We start from the raw sequence: 6,000 nt of genomic DNA on the forward strand, positions 1-6,000 counted from the left end.
TGCATTTGCACTGTTTTCTATCACTTTTTATGCCTATTACTGATTACTGGTGTACATATCTAGTGTGTTAATTACCTCCTATTGGAGGGTTGCCTCCCTAGTACTTTTTGGTAATTGTCTGACTAAAATAAAGTACTTTTATTTTTGTAACACCGAGGGCCTGATTTATGAAAAGTTAGCACTGCCTTTGCGTCATTTTTTTGACGCAAAAGCGGAGCAAACTTACAAAATATAATTATATTTTGTAAGTTTACACCGCTTTTGCGTCCAGAAATGCCGCAAAGGTGGCGCTAACCTTTCATAAATCAGACCCTGAGTGTTTTCTTTCATGTGTGTAAGTGCTGTGTGACTACAGTGGTACTGCATGAGATGAGCTTTGCATGTCACCTAAATAAGCCTTGGCTGCTCATCCACAGCTACCTCTAGAGAGCTTGGCTGCTAGACACTGCCTACACTGCACTAATAGGGGATACCTGGTATAAGGTCTAAGTACCTTAGGTACCCACCATACACCAGGCCAGCTTCCTACACCATGCGTCCCATTTTTGAGCAGTCAAACCCTCCTTCGGTGCTTTCAGGCCCTGGGGGTTTGGCTGGGGGCCCTTTGGGTTGACCGCCGGCGACTCCAGCCACGGCCTCCGAGGGCCCGTCCAGATCCGCTACCGGATTTATACAGACGCCAGTCGTATCATCGAGACCTTCCCTGGCACTGGCTCAGCCGTCAATGCTCCCGACTTTGGTTGTGCCCATGATCGCTGTCGACCCGTTCCTAATCCCTGACGACTCTGAGTTGGAACAGCTTCGTCCAGCGCGGCCCTCTTCTTCAATGGGGTCTATTCACCCCATGTTGGATTCATACCCTTTTCCTTATGGGTATGAATTGGCGGGGCCCCTGGCCCCTTATGAATACCAGGACAACCCTAACATGTACTGGGCACAGGAATTGGGCGAGGCCAGTGATCTGGATACTTCTCCAGATGCTGGCATGCTTTCTCCTCCTACCACGGCTATGGCGGAGGGAGCCACATATTCTGTGGTGGTTAGTAGGGCAGTTGAAGTCCTTGGCCTTGGACTGCCTACTGTTGAAGTCAGATCTATTTTCCTGACGGAGGTGCTTCAACCAGGGGCTTCTACATCTGAGCCTTTCCTTCCTTTCAAGGAAGCCCCCACTGATGTCCTTCTGGTACTTGGTCCACACCCGGCACAGGGGTTCCTGTGGAGAGGACGCTCGCTTGTCGCCATTGGTCCGTCCTGAATGACCCTAAATTCCTGTCCCAACACCCCACTGCTGAGAGCCTTGTTATCCAGGCATTCCCTTCCACACCCCTGGATCGGGAATCAGAGACTGGACCACCTTGGAAAAAGATATTTTCTTCCTCCAGTTTGGCGTTGCGGTCAGTGAACACAGCATGCCTTTTGGACCATTACACTCACTCACTGTAGGATAAGGTCATGCACCTCTTGTCGCAGATACCGCAGGACACCAGTGACTTGCTCTTTCCCTCTCAGTTTGGTTGTTCCTGACTTTGTGCACCCCACAATTGGAACTATGTCCAGATAAAACATGGTAACTCCGAACCTCAGCATTTTTTGGTATCCGACTCTTACCCCAATACTATTGCTAGTATTAGTTGTATGATTCCATGCACTCTGGGGGCTCCTTAGAGGACCTCCAGCATTGCTCCTACCAGTTTGCAGGGTTTTCCCGGGCAGCCTGCGCTGTTGTCATCCTACAGGCAGGTTTCTGCCCTCCGGCTGCTTGAGCAGCTCAAGCCCTGGAAGGCAGAACAAAGGATTTCCTTTGGGAGAGGGAGACAACTCCCTCTCCCCTTGGAAATAGGTGTTATATGGCTTGGGAGGGGTAGCCTCCCCAAGCCACTGGTATGCTTTGAAGGGCACATTTGGTGCCCTCCTTGCATAAACCGGTTTGCACCAGTCCAGGGACCCCCAGACCCTGCTCTGGCATGAGATAGGACACTGGAAAGGTGAGTTACCACTTCCCTGTCCATCACTAACCCAGGGGTGGTGCCCAGAGCTCCTCCAGATGGCCACTTGATTCTGCCATCTTAAATCCAAGGTGGGCAGAGACCTCTGGGAGCATCTGAGTGGCTAGGTCAGACAGGTGATGTCACAGCCCCCTCCTGATAGGTGGTCACCCTGCTAGGTAACCAATCTCCCTTTTAGAACCTTTTAGGTTCTCCCTTTTGGGTGGGTCCTCAGATTCGACATGCAAGATTCCAGCAGGACTATTCTGCAAAGTTTACTTCGACTTCTGGCCACTGGAACCGCAACTGGACTTCACAGGAAGCTACAATCTACAACTCCAGCGACAACTTCGCTCTGCTACATTGTTTCTCCGGCTCCTTCCAGCAACTCCAAGAGTTCCCCAGCTGGGCATCCTCTGCAGGTGGCAAGTCTTCAGTCTGCACCAAGAAGCAAGAAGGAATCTCCCTTGTAGTGAAGGCGTCACTCCTCTGCATCCGCAGGCACCAACTGCAACGACAACCGGCTGCATGCATCCTCTCTCCTGAAACTCTGTGTGGATCCTGCAATACAGGTGGTGGTCTTGAGTGGTCTCCTAGGTCCCCTCTACCAGCTGTCCTACTTGGAAGGTGGTGAGTCTTTGCCTCTCCTTGCAGGACAGTATCCCTGTGCACTGAGACTCTTGCAGCTACCAATGCTTGTTGACTCTCCTTCCAAGGGTTCTTCAGGCTCCATGTAGCCCCGGCCTCCAGCACTCTTCTCTGCAATGCATAGTCCCCTGCCTGCTGCTCCAGTGACGAAGGAGTCCTTATCAGGTGTGCTGAGTGGGTCTGAATCGCACTTACTGTAGGAAGCTGGTCTGGTTTGAGGTGGGTACCTAAGGTACTTACACCTTATACCAGGTCTAGGTATCCCCTCTTAGTGAAGTGTAGGCAGTGTCCAGAAGCCAGGCTCTCTAGAGGTAGCTGTGGATGAGCAGCCAAGGCTTATCTAGGAGACATGCAAAGCTCATGCAATTCCATTGTAGTCACACAGCACTTACACACTTGAAAGAAAACACTCAAGTGTTACAAAAATAAAGGTACTTTATTTTAGAGACACAATAACAAAAAAGTACTAGAGAGGCAACCCTTCAATAGGAGGTAAGTAGCACACTAGATATGTACACCAGTAATCAATATTAGACATAAAACGTGATATAAAACAGTGCAATTGCAAATAGACAATAGTGACCCTAGGGGGAGGCCAAACCATATATGGAAAAAAAAGGAATGCGAACGCTGACTCCCCACCTAGGTAAGTGGAATGTGTAGAGGGAAGCAGGGGGTACTAGGAAACCCAAAGGTAAGTACCACAGTGCCCCCTAGCAACCAGGAAGAAAGGAATAAGTTACTGGATTTCCCCCAAACCACCCAAAAGGCCCAAAAGAAGCAAATGCAACACCTAGACAAGACTGCAAGAAACCAGCGGTGGAATCCTGAAGAGGAAGACCTGTGGAAGAAGGGGACAAAGTCCAGAAGTCACAGAAGAGTCCTGGGAAAGCAGGAGCCTACTACCCACCCAGCTGTGGTTGCAGGAATTGGTCGACAGTAGGACGAAGATGGTCAGGAATGCAGCCCTGGAGTAGGTGAAGAGTTCCTGGAGGATGCAGTTGACGTCCCACGCAGGATGGATGATTGCAGTTGGTCAGTGGCATGGAAAAGACCCCAACAAGCCTGTGCAAAGACAGAAGTCGCAGTGAAGCACAAAGTGGAGCTGCGGGGGTCCAGCAAGGTCCAGGTGGGCTCAACCCACGAGGGAGTCCTCGAGGGGGACCCTCAGCAAGGCATAGAGTCAAAAGAAGAAGAGGCAGCCCCCACAGGAGACCCACTGGACGAGGAACCAGGAGTTGCAGAGGAGCCCACGCAGCACAACTGGAGAAGGGTCCCACGCCGCAGGAGAAGCATGCAGAGGGCTGTGCGTTGCAGGAAGGAGTTCTGGGGTCTGGGGCTACACGGAGCCTGAAGATCCCTTGGAGGAGATAGAAACAAGCCTTGGTAGCTGTAAGAGACCTGGTGCACGAAGGTACTGTCCTGTGTGGGAAGGTAATTGCTTACCTCCACCAAAGTTGGACAGCTGGCAGAGAGGACAAGCGAACTACTCTGGACCACCACCCGTGATGCAGGATCCACGCAGCTCAGGGTGAGAGGAGATCCACGCAGCCGGTCATCGTTGCAGTTGGTGCCTGAAGATGCAGGGGAGTGACTCCTTCACTCCAAGGGAGATTTATTTTTCCTTCTCGTGCAGACTGAAGACTTGCCCCCCTCAGAGGATGCACAGCCGGAGAAATGTTGCAGAAGCTGGAAGGAACCATGGAAACAGCATCGCAAGCAGAGTCCTTGTCGTGGATGCAGCTTTTCGGTTCCTGGAGTGTCCAGACGCAGTTCCAGTGGCTAGAACTCGAAGTAGAGGTTGCAAAGGAGTCCTGCCGGAGTGGTCACTCCCCTTTCCATTTTCCAGTTTCGTGCCAGAGCAGGGACTGGAGGTCCCTGAACCTGTGTAGACTGGTTTATGCACGGAGGGCACCAAATGTGCCCTTCAAAGCACACCACTGGCTTGGTGAGGCTACCCCTCCCAAGCCATGTAACACCTATTTCCAAAGGGAGAGGGTGTTATTTCCCCCCACCCCTCCCAAAGCAAATCCTTTGTTCTGCCTTCCTGGGCTTGAGCTGTTCAAGCACCAGAAGGGCAGAAACCTGTCTGAGGGGTGGCAGCTGGTTGGGCTGCCCAGAAAACCCCAGAAGGGTGGTAGGAGCAATGCAGGGGGTCCTCTTTGGAGCCCCAAAAGTGCATGGAATCACACTTCCAATACTGGCAACAGTATTAGGGTATGAATACAACATGTTTGATACCAAACATGCCTAGGTTCAGAGTTACCATTATGTAGCTGGACATAGGTAGTGACCTATGTCCAGTACACGCATAAAATGGTATCCCCACGTCCAAGATAATGGAACTGGAGTTCGTGGGGGTACCTCTGCCGGTGCAGGGGTGCCCTCACACACAGGTACTTGGACCCTGCCGTCTGGGCTAGGAGGGCCATCCATAGGGGTGACTTACAGTGACCTGGTGCAGTGACTTGTAGTGAAAAGGGTGCGTGCACCCTTTCACGCAGGCTGCAATGGCAGGCCTGCAGATACTCTTTGCATGGGCTCCCCATGGATGGCATAATACATGCTGCCACCCATGGGGATCCCCTGGTACCCCAATGCCCTGTGGTAGGGACTTACATGGGGGCACCAATATGCCAAACGTGGGGTGGAAGTGGTTCAAGTAACCAAGTTTAAAGGGAGACAGCATAATCACTGGGGTCCTGGTTAGCAGGATCCCAGTGAACACAGTCTAAGTAAACTGATAGCAGGCAAAAAGTGGGGGATAACCATGCCAAAAAGAGGGTACTTTCATATATATATATATATCTATATCTATATATATATATATGTTCGATGGCATGTGTAGCTGCAGATACACATGCTGTGCACATCCCGCCATCTGGTGTAGGGCTTGGAGTGTTACAAGTTGTTTTTCTTCGAAGAAGTCTTTTCGAGTCACGAGATCGAGGGACTTCTCCCATTTCGGCTCCATTGCGCATGGGCGTCGACTCCATCTTAGATTGTTTTTTTTCCGCCATCGGGTTCGGACGTGTTCTTTTTCGCTCCGTGTTTCAGGTCAGAAAGTTAGTTAGAACCTCGGACAAATCATCGGTATTGGTTGCGTTCGGTATCGGGTTAGTTACAACAGATCGACACCGACTTTTGAAGAGCTCCGGTGGCCCTTCGGGGTTTTTTCGATCCACTGTCGGGGCCTGGTCGGCCCGGCCACGTGTCTCTTCAAGGCTGATGGAACGGACCCCATTCCGCTTCTGCCCAAAATGTCATAACAAGTATCCGTATACAGATCAGCATCTGGTCTGTAACTTGTGTCTGTCTCCAGAGCACAAGGAGGATACCTGTGAAGCCTGTCGAGCGTTTTGGTCGA

Source organism: Pleurodeles waltl, chromosome 12, assembly GCF_031143425.1.
Source record: "Pleurodeles waltl isolate 20211129_DDA chromosome 12, aPleWal1.hap1.20221129, whole genome shotgun sequence".
NCBI classification, from domain to species: Eukaryota; Metazoa; Chordata; class Amphibia; order Caudata; family Salamandridae; genus Pleurodeles; species Pleurodeles waltl.